Source organism: Schistocerca nitens, chromosome 1 (genome assembly GCF_023898315.1).
Source record: "Schistocerca nitens isolate TAMUIC-IGC-003100 chromosome 1, iqSchNite1.1, whole genome shotgun sequence".
NCBI lineage: Eukaryota > Metazoa > Arthropoda > Insecta > Orthoptera > Acrididae > Schistocerca > Schistocerca nitens.
In genome coordinates, this window is record NC_064614.1 from 811695126 (window position 1) to 811710735 (window position 15610).

Genomic DNA, 15610 nt, shown 5'->3' on the forward strand with positions numbered 1-15610 from the left:
GCGCTAGCACTATCTTTGCTCTGCTGTGCACGGAGGGGCACCACTAGGGACTGTTCGAAACCATTCGATGAAATTTCAACGTGATCGGAATCAGCAAATGGTGTTTGTGCTTTTTCAATCCGCCTGCAGCGGGACACGCCGCCCCGCCCCCTCTAATATTTGGCTATACCCTCGGTTACACCCGCACATCTTTGCAGGACACATTAAAAATGTACCTGTACAGGGACGAATCTCGACTGATTTCTAGGCACCCGCAAGCGGGCAACCCCTTGGGCACCGTATAGCTGAATGGCATTACACCAATGCTCTAGTGCCTGCTTGTGGGTATGTGAAATCTGAGGTATGCCTAAGCGGTTGCCTGCCTGCAGACGCCTATGAATGTCACGTATTTTCTCTGAGTGGTACCTTTTTCATTTTAAGTGCTCAAGGAAGGTACACAGATAGCCTCATGGATGTTGCTGAACTGGGTGGCATCAGACTCTTTGCCGTTTTATTGACGCACGTTTCAATGTCCCTAATGGTTCCTTCCTGTACACCACGGCGAAAATTATGCTCGTGCTATACTCCAAAGAGGTTAGATCACGTTCAATGAGGTTGCAGCCCCACTATGTCCTTAGAGAAGGGGGTGAAAAGTCCGGGATGGGGGAGGGGGGGGATTAGTGTCAAAAGTAGTCAAGAAGGTCGTTCTGTTGCGCACCGCTGATGGTTTCGACCGCAAAATGTGTGGGAATCAACGCTCCCGAGGATAGAGTGGTTTCATAGACGCCTTTCATGCCACCCCCTAAGACCTTTCTGTGTGGATTCTGAGCGGCGGTGTATATGCATCTTTTGCTCTGCCACCCACAGGAAAACCGAACGAGTTGAACGCCGGGCGTCGCAGTTCTGACGTTCATCGCATACACACAAAAAAGGAGTGAAATGTGGGTAAGAGTGGCGGAGTGACGACCTTCCTACCGTGTGACGCATCCACGATGATGTGAGATTAAATTTAGTACCAATGTGACATCATTAACCAACCTTACAGTTGACGAGAACTACTTAGCTCTGGCCTTTTTTCCTCATATGTCGACACCTGTTTGAAGCGTCGCCGAGCCCGAGGGTGATGTCGCAGGACGCCACAGTTTTGCACCACTACAGAGGAATGTTGCAGTGACGTTTGAGCCAAACTTCCGACTGGTACATCGAAATGGGAAAATGACGGTTTCAAGAAAAGACCTTTTAATTCCTTTAAGCAGTATGACATCCATTAAGTCACTGAAATATACGTATACTATTGAAGTTATGACGGTGGGTTGAGACTCCTGACTGGATACCTGATACAATAGCAGCACTGCTAGTAAGACGAGGTTTCGTATTCAAATCCCAGTCTGGCACAGTTTTAATTTGCTAGGAAATTTCAAAAACGCGCGTAACTGCCGCAGAGGAAAAAAAAATCACTGTGAAAATAGACATGTTTGATTAAAAAAAAACAGCTCCAGTAACTGTACGATTCTGAGGCAGCAGCTGGATTCCAACGGAAATGCAATCCTCAATTCCAGATTGAAGAATTAGTACATAGTGCTAGTGGTGGAGAGGAAGTGTCAAGCACAAAATGTTATTCTTTCTTAGGCAAAGTCAGATTCCTTTTCACTTGCGGCTGCATCTACTCACTCCCGGAAATTTGAGCAAAAAGAAGTGACCTCGGCGCCACGGGGTTAAGCTTGCGAGTAGTGCGCATTCGGCGCCAGTGCAGCAGGAGGGTGGATTATAGCTCGTCCCGGGATTTTCAGGCGGCAGGTGCCGCGGGCCGCCTTGTCGCTTGTTAGCGCGTGTCCCCCGGGCAAACGCGGCTCCGCTGTTTGCTCTTCTGCTGAGCGCCTCTCGACCGGCCCGGCTCTGGGACAAGCCAGAGTCCCATCTACACAGCCACATAGCCGCCCGCGGCTCGCCTTCTCCCACCATACGAGACACTCCCTTTGCGGCCCCACGACCGAGGATATACCTTTTTCCCTTCGGTAAACGGCATGGAGGAGGATGTGACGCAATACTGTGTCCAAATATCAGAACCACGGACCGTTACACTCGCATGACACTCCCGCTTACAACGGAGGAACTTTTAACAAACAAGAAAAAGCTGAGACTTCAGTCAAGAGGCAAACAATATTCGGAGTAAACAACTTTTTTGCAGAAAGACACGGAGGCTCATGTGAGACCGTGCAGAAGGCTAAAATCGAGTTTGCCTTAGCGTTTCAGGCGACATGACGTATACGGTTTTATTTCCATCCATTAGACTTTCTAAAATGTGGAAGGATGGAAGTGAGACTATTAAAGTCCTTGAGTACGTCGAGATCACAATGTCCGCATTTGTATTCTGCAAGCCAAAGCACAGTGTGCAGCATATAATACAGAGTGTACCTAATCATTTTTGCCCCATTCTACTTCATTCGCAAAAATAAGAACATGAAAGAACAGATTCTAATTTTACCGTTGCGACAATTACGCGAGTTTTGTATCGGAGAAAATAATGTGTTCGCTCGGTTCGGGCACATGGAGGAAGAGTTAGAACCGCTGTGGCCCTACATATTAAAAAACTAAAATTAACCATTTGCCTAATATGACCGAGACATTACGGTGAATATAAATTAGGACGACATGACGGCGATTTAATGACTAGCGCAGGGCCGGCCACGGCGTGCCAAACTTAACGCGTGCATAGTGTGCGGCCTAAAGGCCCGGCCTGTCACTCGCCTTTGCTTCGTCGAACTCTGAAGTATCACCACATTTCCTTTAGCAGTGCGGTGCGGTGCGGTATTTTTCAGTCGGCACTATTCTCCGCAGTTCGTGAGAAGAGTGGTTGTCAGTGTTGTGTACTCTTCGCTATTTGCTCGTGGTATGGGAGACAGCCCAGAGGCTGTTTGCACATAAAGAGGCCGTGTAGCGAGCTACTGTCGCAATCCTTTAAAATTAATAGGAATGACAGAAGAGAGGTATGAGAATTCTGAATTGAGGTAAGTGACGGGTACTGGACATTTGCTATGAAACGACGTTACAATACCATGCGGAAAGAATTTGAAGATTTGGCTGACAATGAAAAAGAAAAAAAAATTACAACAATCGACAGACGGGATTCATTGTTCTGCACGTCAAGAAGCACTCTATGCTAAATTTGCAGGCATGGAGCACGTAAAAGAAGCTGGTGATACGAATAGTAAAATTTCTTGAGTTGCACGCATTATTCCATTGTCAGTTGAAACAGTTTTTAATGGAACTTTAAGAAAAGTGTGGAGACTTCATATATTACTGAAATGTACGTTGGTCAAGTTCAAGAACATCACTGGAACGATTTTTCGATTTAAAACTGGCTATTGTTGAATTTATCAAGTAAAAGGGAGTACAGGATCGAAAATTGGAACATCCGGAATGGATTGCAGACTTCGCATTTCAACAGACTTGACTGCCCACTCGCCACAATAAGACACTTAAAGTAGTGATGGGGAGCTCGTGGATGAGTCGTTTAAATGAACGCTTCATTCCAGTGAAGTGTGAACTAACCACTCAATTTCAATGAACTGGTACTTCAAACTCTCCACAGATAGTACACTCCACACTTTTTTTCTAGTTCGTTCACTCACTCTCTTCCCCTCTCCCACTACATTGGCGCTACGTCACTCATTCTCCCTTCACTTCAATCCTCCCTGTACTGCCTGTCGACGAATCGCGCGGTGAAATACACTTAGAACAACAGTTGCACTTTGCTTTCACATAACCTAAATCGGCGAAGAAACCCCAAATTTCACTACTTTTACGTGATCGCGTGTTGCTAGCCATTGTATAAGCGTGAACAGACACAAAAACTGCTTTCGAATAAAATAAAGAGGGATTTTACCTGAAATCGTATCAATGACTACAGGTGACAGTTTACGTTTTGAATTTAGAGGGTTATTATTCTCAATAAAAATAAAATCTCCAGGAAAACTTCTGAATAATTACTTAACGTAGGTATATAGACTTTGTGACAATGGTAAACATACTCATTCTATTTTGGATTAAATTTTAAAAGAAACATAAACTTGGACTGCATTTCGTTGGTAGCCCTAGTTTTCAGTCCATAAATACAACAAATAAGGTTTCACTTGGCAGATGACTCCTTTTGGCGCTTTATGAGAAAATGTCGAGCAAGATTAAACGTAATACCTTCTTTATATGTGACAGGCTTCTCTGTTTATCTTTCCTTTGTCCCCTTCGACCATCCTGTATTTAATTTAACTCAGACGCTGTAAGACGCAAAACGTTGCGTGCACGTTACTGCATAGTTCGGCCATCTGTTGGTAAAAATATAAAGTATTACGAAGCTATATTGTACAAGCGAGGCGAAGCGAGCGTAGCCGCGGCTGAACGGCGAACTGGGCAACTTCGCTAGGCTTCCGTACTTCATGAATGAACTACTTCATTTGAACGCTTCACGGCAAAGAGTGAAATGAATGAAGTACTTCACGGAAATGAACGAGTTCGACTCATCTCTAACTGAAAGGTAACTTTTTTCTGATTTGGTGGGACTGTATTTAAAAATAAATTCATGTTGTAAAAGGGGCGCGTTCTGACAAGCATTCCAGTTCCCTAAGCCCATTGGCGTTAAAGAAAACGCGAGGTTTCAAGAATTCATTGCGACTTTTGAAAGAATTACAAGGCTAGCTTCACAAAGGTTTTTGAGGATACTGTCAATCGGACGTTTTCGAGACCGTTTGCCATTTCAGTCGAAAGCTCCCCTGTGCGTGCGCAGATGTGACTGACCCGCGAGATAATTCCAGTGTTAACCACAAATCTTTTGACGTTAAAACTGTCCAGGACGCCTACATTGTTTTCCCCAGATAAAGGTTTCCAAGTTTCCAGAATAAGGTTGCAAAAGTGCTACAATATTTCGAACATATTTGTATGAAAGACGGTTTTTCGATTATGAAACTAAATACGCTCATATTACTTGGCGACTTGAGTGAAAAACTTTGAAATTGTCCGCATCTTCCGTATGCCGACGGTATGTTCTACACAAAAATTATGTCTTTAGCACGTCAAAAATAATCAAATAGTACTATAAATTTGTTCTGTTTGTGATCTACATTGTTGATAAAGGTAAAACAAAACTCAGTCGTATGCAGTACGACTTCAGTGCCATTTAAATATGGCGCATTTACGATTTCCCCCTCGACTCATCCTCACGATCAGACAGCGAGGAGTGGCGGTGGGGGAAATGTTCCAGCCATATTGAGCACTTTGGCACTTGTGCCCGGGCATGACCCGCGAGCCAAAATCTTGGCCCCCTGGGCTAGTGTCATAACACTAGCCAGCTCTAACTACCATAATGTCTAAAAAAAGTATTTCTTTTTTTAGAAACTCTAATATTCATATTCCGATTACGTTGACATTTTATACTTCTAGTAACTTCTTATACAGATTTCTTTTTGATAAAATTTTTGGGAACAGCTATCTTGTAAAATCAGTGGAAAATAGACTAGATAGCGATGGCTATTTTCTTAATATCCACCCTTCTTCCTACTGCCGCTTCGACAGTGTTCCCTGCTTCTTACATGAGAAAATGGAATAAGAACGTTCTCCTCCTGCACACCAATTCTCTCCCCGCAGGCAAACTTTGTGTTCTTCGTACTCAAACCACGGAAATTCTACGAAGCCTTCAGTGCTACCGACTCGCTGTGACACGTTACACGAGGGCACGTCAGCGTACCTAAGCCCACAGTGCCACGGCCGAGACATTGGGCGACCTCTGTCACGGCACCTGCCTAGCACGACCTCGAGAAACTGCACGGCAGCGCGGCCATTCTCCTTACCTGCGTAAAGCAGGTAAGGAGAATCGCCACGATCAGAATCGCAGGAAAAAAAAGCGCATGCAATGTGAACAGAAATCTTTCTTTCTCTGGTAACGAACAAATACGCTCAGTATTGCGGTTTGAGCAAATGTATTATTCTCCAACACTAATATCTAAAAGCTGACGACGAAAGAAAGGCTTTCAGAGAATGGCTAACAAGTAGTCTACATCAGGATGAAAATGTCTACCTACACTATTCAACCAACGAAAAGTAAAATCTCAAACTGATGACAGAGCCATACACCGACCTATCTTTCTCACATGCACTGCGCTGCACTGCACTTTGTCACTGATCCAAGCCTTCAGAGCAGTGGTCGTCAAACTTTTTTGCTCAAGGGCCAACACTAACAAAATGATGTGGCAACTCGGGTCGCAGATTTCCACGTCTTTTTATTAACTGGCAAACTACGTAAATGGTGTGTTGTGAACCTCCAATAGACTAGCTATAGTTAAGAAGCGAGAGGTTTACCACTGACTTTCTAGGACTTAATCGTTTAAGTCAATACCATTCAGACCACTACGTGTAGAATGTTCTGTGTTTCAGGTTGTTGCCACCCCCAATGACCCGTAAATTGTAACACTGTAATTGCCCGACGAAATGTTGCTGTGTTGTCTTTGTGAACAGATGGTTAAAAACAGCAAATGGACTTACACTTAAATGTATTATGTAACATGAGACACCATCACAACTGTTTTCTACATGTTTTGATAGTCATTTTTTCTTCATCTCACTTGACTGAACTACAACAGCCTTAATTTAATTTCTTACTAGATGAGGTACCTGGAATTGGCTAGAAACGTAGTTATTCCAATCTTATGTTATTCTGTCTCTTACCCCCCTCACTCTCTGTCATCCATCTCGACTTTCCCCTTCACTCACCGTCAATTTCTTTACACATTGAAAATAACGTATGTATCAGTGTGCTTGATATCGATCCGCGAGTTTAGGAGGAGAAGTGGAGGAAGGAAGGACGGACGGGCACACTTTTAAGAGCTAATGACTAATTATTTCTTTTAACAAATATCTACCGTATATGACCGTCTCTATAATGCATATTCATGAATCAACTGCACTTTCATTAAAGATTGACACAATAGCAGATGACTGGTACGAGGCACACGCAACCATTTGTTGTCAGCACTCAGAAACAAGAAAGAACATTTCCATTATTACGTCCCCTCCCATTGCAAGGACAAATCTGCCACACTACCAAGTGGCACCTGTAAAGCTGTACAACCACTTTATGCACTCCTCCTTACAATTCTTCCAGAATATTTTTCATTTGATGAAGGAGACAGGTACAGCCGACAGCTGCAAACCATTTATTCTTTAGCAGATTTGGATATATATCATTTACCGTTCTTCAGATACTGTAAAAATTAGCACCTGTTAAAATCAAATGTACTTTCGGAAACAAACCACTAGCAATTGTTGGATGTATGTGACTACACCTCCAAATAACAAGCTGTGCAATTGCTGACAATAATAGGCCATGTTTATGACACAAATTCTGCAATAGGAAAAAAGATTTTTAAATAACCGTCCACCAGTTTGAGAACTATTAGATGAGGGATATATTCGTAGGAGACGTAAGAGTAGTTGTGTCACATTGTCAACAATTACATTTTTAGTCAATCTTCACAGGAGTCGAGTGTTGAGACAGACTGGAATAATCGTCATGGTAGCCTGTGTCAAAGATAACATGTGCAATTCACAGATTTTCACAAAATTACTTTCACCATGTTTATGAGTGTTGAAAACTGCATAAAACGTTGCTGATCAAATTTCAATAAACTGGAAAAATGCACACAGTGCATCTGACTAATTCATTCCAGTTTAATTCTCTCTGAAAATAAAATTCACCTAACTTTCATAATCTTACAATATTCATGTAGCTAGGCAGGAGCATATGAAGGTAAGGAAGGAAAGGAATAATCAGTAATTTTGAGCCACTACCAAAAACAAATCTGGGAGCAGTGTATCTTGTTCCTGAAATTTGTTTCCAAGTACTTTTATGCAAGACGAGATAGATGTATTATTCAAATGGCCACAAAAACTTTATTATAACTGCATTAATCTTAAACTTTAAAAATGTAGAAATAAGAAATTAAAAAAAAAGGAGGACAGATGGACTGCACACGCAACAGGCTATATAAGAAAGCTGCAGACCTCTTATTGAATCTGGTTTTTATTCATTACAATTGCAAAACAAATGTAAATACAAATATATAATTTTTCATTAATGTGACTTGTAATGTTGAACTTTTTGGCTATATCTGCATCGTTTGGACTGCATGCAATCCTCATTGCGTCTTCTAAATGACTGGACAAAACAGACTACGATATTTATTTTTCAGGTACTTCATTTTTGAAAATGAAGCTTCACAAAGGTAAGTTGAAGAAAAAGTGTTAAAATGAACTGTGCACTGTCTCGTACATTTTTATAATTGTTAGGCACATATTTCCAAAATTCAGTGTACTGTTGTGTTTCACAATGTTCTATAAACAGAGCTTTAAGCTGTGTGTCCTGCTGAAGTTCGATTATTGCGTTTAGCAAATTAGTTTTAGGGACTCCAAATTAGCAGAATAATTTGAGATGATTATGTCCAACATGTCAAGGGTTCTCTACTAGAATGATACAGCTTACAGCTTCGAAATCTGCAAATGTGTTTTTTATTTCTTCCAAATAGGTTTCAAAATAGTCTTTCATGTTTTGGTAAATAGTTTCGGAGATAGTTAAGCCTGATCGGAGCATAACAACAATTGGAAAATTAGACAGATCTTTTACTTCAAGTTTGTTTATATATAATTGCAGTTTGGCTTGAAATGCAAATATTTTGTTAGGCATTTGCCCAATTATCTTGTTTGGTCCTTGTAATTCCAAGTTAAGAGTGTTGAATTTTCGTGTAATATTGGTAAAAAATGCTGTATCATCATCATCATCATCATCATCATCATCATCATCATCATCATCATCATCAAGTTCAGGATAATTTTAGCCACTTTGCTGTAAGAATACAATAATTTCAGATTTCAAATTGAAAAACCGTTCCAGCACTTTTCCTTTGCTTAGCGATCTGACTGCAGTATGTAGAACATCACTGTAACAAGCTTGCAATTCCTGCAGAATTTCTTTACATTTTCAGTGATTAAATTCACAGGCACTAATGAAATTCATAACACTTATAACCATTTGCATAACATCCTTCAATTTGGTATTTGAAATTTGACATTCCAAATTTGATGCAGTAAGCAATGAATGGAGAGTAAATTTGGCAAATTCCATAGCTTCTTAATCAGTGCTATCAAACCATTGTTGGCGCCCGTCACGCCCGTCATTGACTGGTACTAATCTGCTCATAGATAAGTCATTTTTTTACAAATTCTTTAATGGCATCCACAAAATCACACCCTTTTGTGTGACCTTTCATGGTTATAATTTCTAAAAAATCTTCCTCTATTACCTCATCATTTGTGCAGTAATGCACAAATAATGAAAACCGAGCCATCGAAGCTAAATCTGTACTGGAATCACATGCAAGACTGAAGTACTTGCATAGTGTGACTTTATTAAATACTGCCTCTAACATGTATTTTGAAACATGATCAATATGACGTCGACAGGTAGATTCTGAAAGTGTGAGCTTATTTATTTCAGCTGATATTTGTTTACTGTTGGAGAAATTTTGAAACAGTTTCAAAAACAGCCATCATACATTGCTTCACCAATTCAGCATCAGTGAAAGCTTTCATATTTTTTTGCCAGAATATTACATACTTGGTATGATGCTCTTGCGACAGCCTCACTTTGCCCAACTGCTGCTAACATAACGTTTTGTTGACGACGAATGGTAGATTTTGGATGAGCAACTTTTTCCTTTCTTTCATTTGAATTCGAAGGAAAAGCTACTGTAAATGAATTGTGCTTACTTGTGTAGTGGCGAAATAAATTTTCAGTCCCACAATCGTACCCCGGCATATTAAGTAAATATGCAGTACCTTCTTTGTGTCCACTTATAAAGCAATACTCTTCTTCCCAAAGTTCTTGGAAACTTCTTTTCTCTTAACATATTTTCCTCTTAGTCACTGTTCTTGAGGGTACATCAGACATTATTCCACTAAAAACATTATTTATTCCACTAATAATTGTATCACCAAATAGAGCACAAATACACTCAATACGCCACGAACGCTCAGGGGCACCGAAACTTAGTTCACGACTGACACTATAAAGCTAACAATGAGGCGGCTGCGGGACAAGCCCGCCGTAGACAAACGAGCGGCTGTGGGCACGCGGCGCGTTTTATGCACGGCTCACATTGTTGGCTAGCAGGCCGCTCACGCCTTTAGCGCAGGGGAAAACTGGCAAGTGGCACGTTAAATGAAAGTAGTGGATGGCTTTAAGTTACCTAATTACCTCCCCGACTTTAATCACAATTATACGCAGTTTCCGTAAAAACACCGCTACGCCAGACAAGTAGATAACTGATGATACCCGTGCGAAGCCGAGGAGGGTCGCGGGCAGCACGAAAACATGCTCTGGGCCACAATTTGACGACCACTGCTTCAGAATAAAAGCAACCATCACCATGGAATACAACTACCTTTGTTGGCAAGCACACCTGATGGCATGCAAGTTTCCAGTACAAGCATGAGATGGTGCTTCTCAGCCGTCAACATGAGAAGCAACAGTTTTAGGAGAAACTGCAACTCAATGCTAAATTTAAACTTCTGTGCAGCTTGAGATTTTATGTAGGGATTAATAAGTTGAATACCATGTAGAATTGTTATAAATTTTCCAATACACCAGAAAAATTAGGTCTATCTTAGATGATTTTTTATGAAGTAGTTCTTTTTTAATGATGTCTGACAACTAACCGCTAATGTGGAATTTCACATTTATATTTACAAGTAGTACCTTTGTGTTACAAATAGTTGCCTAAACTGTACTAGTGCTATAACTTTAAATGATGTGTTCAATGTACCCAATCTGAACAGCAATGCGAGAGATTTCTGTTTATGAAGTTCCGGTAAAACACCCAGTGCAACACAAGCGACATAAAATAATAGCAAATGCGTGCAAATGTAAATCTCATCAATCCTTCTGCCATGGAGAGAAAAATCTGTGCAACATGATAGACTCCTGCATATTTACTACGCCTAAATGCGTGAATTTTTAAGTTTTGTGAAAATACAGTCAATAGTCTACACACTGAACTTAAAATTCAGTGGTTAAATGCTTACATTTACATAATCTTGAAGTCAAAGTGCAATATGGAAAATGAAATGGCTCACCATTCATATATCTGGTTCTCATTAATGAATGCAATTACATTCATATGGACGGTGTACAACTGCACAAGGATAGTAAGTGTGTTACCATTATCGGTGCACCTGTCACATGCAGCTATTATCGGGTATGAAAACATCCTTTGCAACAGTGCAGATTTTATTATACCGTGGAGACAATTATGAGAAACTTATTTGGAAAAGCTTAATATTTCAAAAAAATCTTGCAATTGGTCACCAGTTCTATTCCACAATTGATTCAGATATAAATAGGAATGTGATCTTCCCACCTTTTTTAACTCAATTTTACTACTGGAACTGTTTTATCACTAACTATGTTGTCAAAACTTAACCAAAGCATAGCACGTAGCTTTTGAGCTACAGTGCGAAGAAATGAGCCTTCAGATTAGAACGAAAATACATAATAAGGTACTGAAGAGAGAAAATACCTGCAAAGAGGATTACATTGGACGGAGCTTCATTACAGAGAGAGAAGATGGAGTTCTAGACAGGGAACATCAAAGGTGCTAACTATTTTTAAAGCCGAACAAAAAATGATTTTCGTCCATTTCTCAATTAGACGAAGAATGCAACAGCGAAGAATGACTAAAAAAATGGGTACATGCTGGTGTAAAGGGACTAGACATACACAGAGAGCAGGCGATGCATACATCTCTTGCTACCTGAGCAACCTATTTTTTAACGTGTTTTGCATTAAATGTCCGTGTGTAAATGCTACACTATCAAAACTGGCAATAGGCACTTAATTATAAACATTCAAACAAACACTTTGTCGATATTGAGATATTTTAATGCAAGTCTCTCTCTCTCTCTCTCTCTCTCTCTCTCTCTCTCTCTCTCTCTCTCTCTCTCTCATCGGACCCACTAGATGCCTTAGATGTCCCTGCAATAGTGTTCCACCTGTCAGCGCGAAAATAAAGGATATGAATTTTAAGTATTAGTACTGATGAATTTGGTACGTACGCTGATGTTACCAAATATATACGTAAAAATGTTGCACACCAGTTCTAAGCACCGTGACCATTGAGATGGGTCTGCAAAGAGGGCGAAGGAATTCGAATAATATGTGTAATGAAGGGGAGACTAAAACTGAACAACGAAAGTACTAGCAGAATGCTTCAATCAGAACATCTCACACGGTCAAGTGGACGGATCTGGCACAGGAGAAAAAGATCGTTGTGACGGATTTGTGGCCCTACTGCATTTACAATCTCTGCCGACTGCAGGGAGTATCTAATGAGCCAGCATTCTCAGTTGCCCATGCTCCCTGCGAGCCCTTCTGGGACCACAACTTAAGGTGAAACTAAACTGATTCCGCCTGTGACGCCGGGCAGGAAATTCGATTTCGTACTCCCGCGAATAAAAGACGGGCGCAGCTGCGCAAGTGAGAGAAAGGGGTAGTGGGGATAGAAGGAGGGGGGGGGAGAGAGAGGAGTGGTGAGGGGAGGGAGAGAGGTGGCCACTGGTATGGTACACCACAGAGGCTAATCTAATGGAACAAGGATAATTATATTTGTTACGGGGGCTTGTTTTACAAAACAGTTTTAATTAGATACGTTTGCGGCGAGTTAAAAGCTCGGAAAAAAAAGAAACCCATGTTGGAGCGCCGGCCAACTTCGGCACAGACTGCGCGCTGTACAAAGTTAAGCGAGTGGCTACCTAAACGCGCGCGCGCGCACACACACACACACACACACACACACACACACACACAACGCGTGCGCACCCGGGACCCACCAGACAGGTAACGCCAAAGAACTGTTCGTCTTGCGATAGGCTTTGTTCCGCCACTAATAACGTCGTGTCCCGAAGCACAATTTATGTCTAGCGTCGCGGTACTACAGGTGAAACGGAAGCACAATTACTGTCTGGCACAATGCAAACCGCGCTTTGGAGGGCAGGAAAACCTAATGATACGGAATATACAAGCGACGTAAGGAAATAATAAAGACAATATCGTGCGCTAGGCGGTTTTGCTCCCAGGAGGAGGAGGTAAGTGGAGGGGGAAGAAGAGCAACGATGTTCCTTCTCCTTTGTCGAGCTGCGTCATTAGCCTCGTTATGAATTTCAAAGGCCCGTCGTGAACGGCATCGCCCACGGCGACGCCCGAGAAAGGAATGAGGGAATAAAATAATTTGACAGGGAGATTTGTATGGAGGCCCCTAGCCGCGCGTTCACGGCAAACTCTCTTCCGAGAAGAGACATGCGTCACTGTATCTGTATTATTAAGGCGTATTCCAACTCTCACGGATACAGAATAGCGATTCACTTGCAACGTGGAGCTAAGGAGTGGGCATCGAACTAGCCATCACTATTCATTCCCCCCTATCAATCAGAGTCCTTGGCAAAACATGGGATTTGCTAAGTTTTGGTTGATGATAGAACGAACTGTTTTCCATAGCCTACCATTCAACAAGTGCGCAACAATGAAATCCAACGCATGATAATCCCATTTCAGGAAAAAAGAATTATCTCGTGTCAACATAAGGCAGGGATTCCGAGATTCTGGTGGCAAGAATCTTTCATGCAGTATGTAAAAGTAAACAAAACACGTACTGGTGTAAGTAAAATTACTCTTAAGTTATTTTATTTTTGAAGTAAAATGAAAATGAGAAAAATTGTAATAAAAGTGGCATCCGTTAGAGAAAATGGATTTACCGCTAAATGCTGGTTTATGACTACACAAAAGGCATAGGAAGGCCACATCTCCCTCCATTAGTCGTCGCTGCCCTGGCCGCATTTGGTTTGTTGGAGGGGTTGGCGATATTTTTATCGGGACTTGCAGGTGGTTATTACCAACTTTTCGGGCCGCTTTGCAACTGCTGCCAACTTAAGCGGTGCACCGTGGTGTGACTGTAGCAGTCATTACATAGCGAACGGTTTGTTATTGTTCCCGTCGCTCTGCTGGGCGTTGCGATAAATGACATCAACGATACAAAGAAAGCCTGCGTCTGTTAACCGGAATGCTTGTATTACAATGAGTCTATTCTTAACTGCAGTAAACTGTGTTGTGAGGTTTAACTTTATTGTGAGATTTGTACATGTTTGTATTTAGCCACGAAGCGATTTTTAAGCCAGGAAACTATGGAAACAGAATTCCAAGCACTCCGAGTTAGTTGGTAAACCTATTGACTGTTCCAAAGAAAACCGAGTTACATAAAAAATTACTCCAAATGAATTTCAAATTTCATTGTACATCTACATCCATACTCCGCAAGCCCCTGACGGTGTGTGGCGGAGGGTACCTTGAGTACCTCTATCGGTTCTCCCTTCTACTCCAGTCTCGTATTGTTCGTGGAAAGGATTGTCGGTATGCCTCTGTGTGGGCTCTAATCTCTCTGATTTTATCCTCATGGTCGCTTCGCGAGATATACGTAGGAGAGAGCAATATACTGCTTGACTCCTCGGTGAAGGTATGTTCTCGAAACTTCAACAGAAGGCCGTACCGAGCTACTGAGCGTCTCTCCTGCAGAGTCTTCCACTGGAGTTTATCTATCATCTCTATAACGCTTTCGCGATTACTAAATGATCCTGTAACGAAGTGCACTGCTCTCCGTTGGATCTTCTCTATCTCTTCTATCAACCCTATCTGGTACGGATCCCACACTGCTGATCAGTATTCAAGCTGTGGGCGAACAAGCGTACTGTAACCTACTTCCTTTGTTTTCGGATTGCATTTCCTTAGGATTCTTCCAATGAATCTCAGTCTGGCATCTGCTTTACCGATGATCAATTTAATATGATCATTCCATTTTAAATCACTCCTAATGCCTACTCCCAGATAATTTATGGAATTAACTGCTTCCAGTTGCTGACCTGCTATATTGTAGCTAAATGATATGGGATCTTTCTTTCTATGTATTCGCAGCACATTACACTTGTCTACATTGAGATTCAATTGCCATTCCCTGCACAATACGTCAATTCGTAGCAGATCCTCCTGCATTTCAGTACAATTTTCCATTGTTACAACCTCTCGATATACCACAGCATCATCCGCAGAAAGCCTCACTTAACTTCCGATGTCATCCACAAGGTCATTTATGTATATTGTGAATAGCAACGGTCCTATGACACTCCCCTGTGGCACAACTGAAATCACTCTTACTTCGGAAGACTTCTCTCCATTGAGAATGACATGCTGCGTTCCGTTATCTAGGAACTCTTCAATCCAATCACACAATGGGTCTGATAGTCCATATGCTCTTTTATTTGTTCATTAGACGACTGTGGGGAACTGTATCGAACGCCTTGCGGAAGTCAAGAAACACGGCATCTACATGGGAACCCGTGTCTATGGCCCTCAGTCTCGTGGACGAAAACTGATACTAACCTGGTCTTCATAACTGGCTAGTTTTAGAACTGCAAAGGATGGAAAACCTCACACCCTCATCCCTCAAGGTTATTAAAAAACTGAACATGCTAAAATTTATAAAAATTG

General features: G+C 41.6%; 1 protein-coding gene across 5 annotated transcripts in view; it reads right to left on the minus strand.

Moving 5' to 3' along the window:
- LOC126262599 (polypyrimidine tract-binding protein 1) overlaps positions 1 to 15610 on the minus strand; it is a 267901-nt gene that overhangs the window by 150392 nt on the left and 101899 nt on the right. The gene's annotated exons all lie outside the window — the stretch shown is intronic.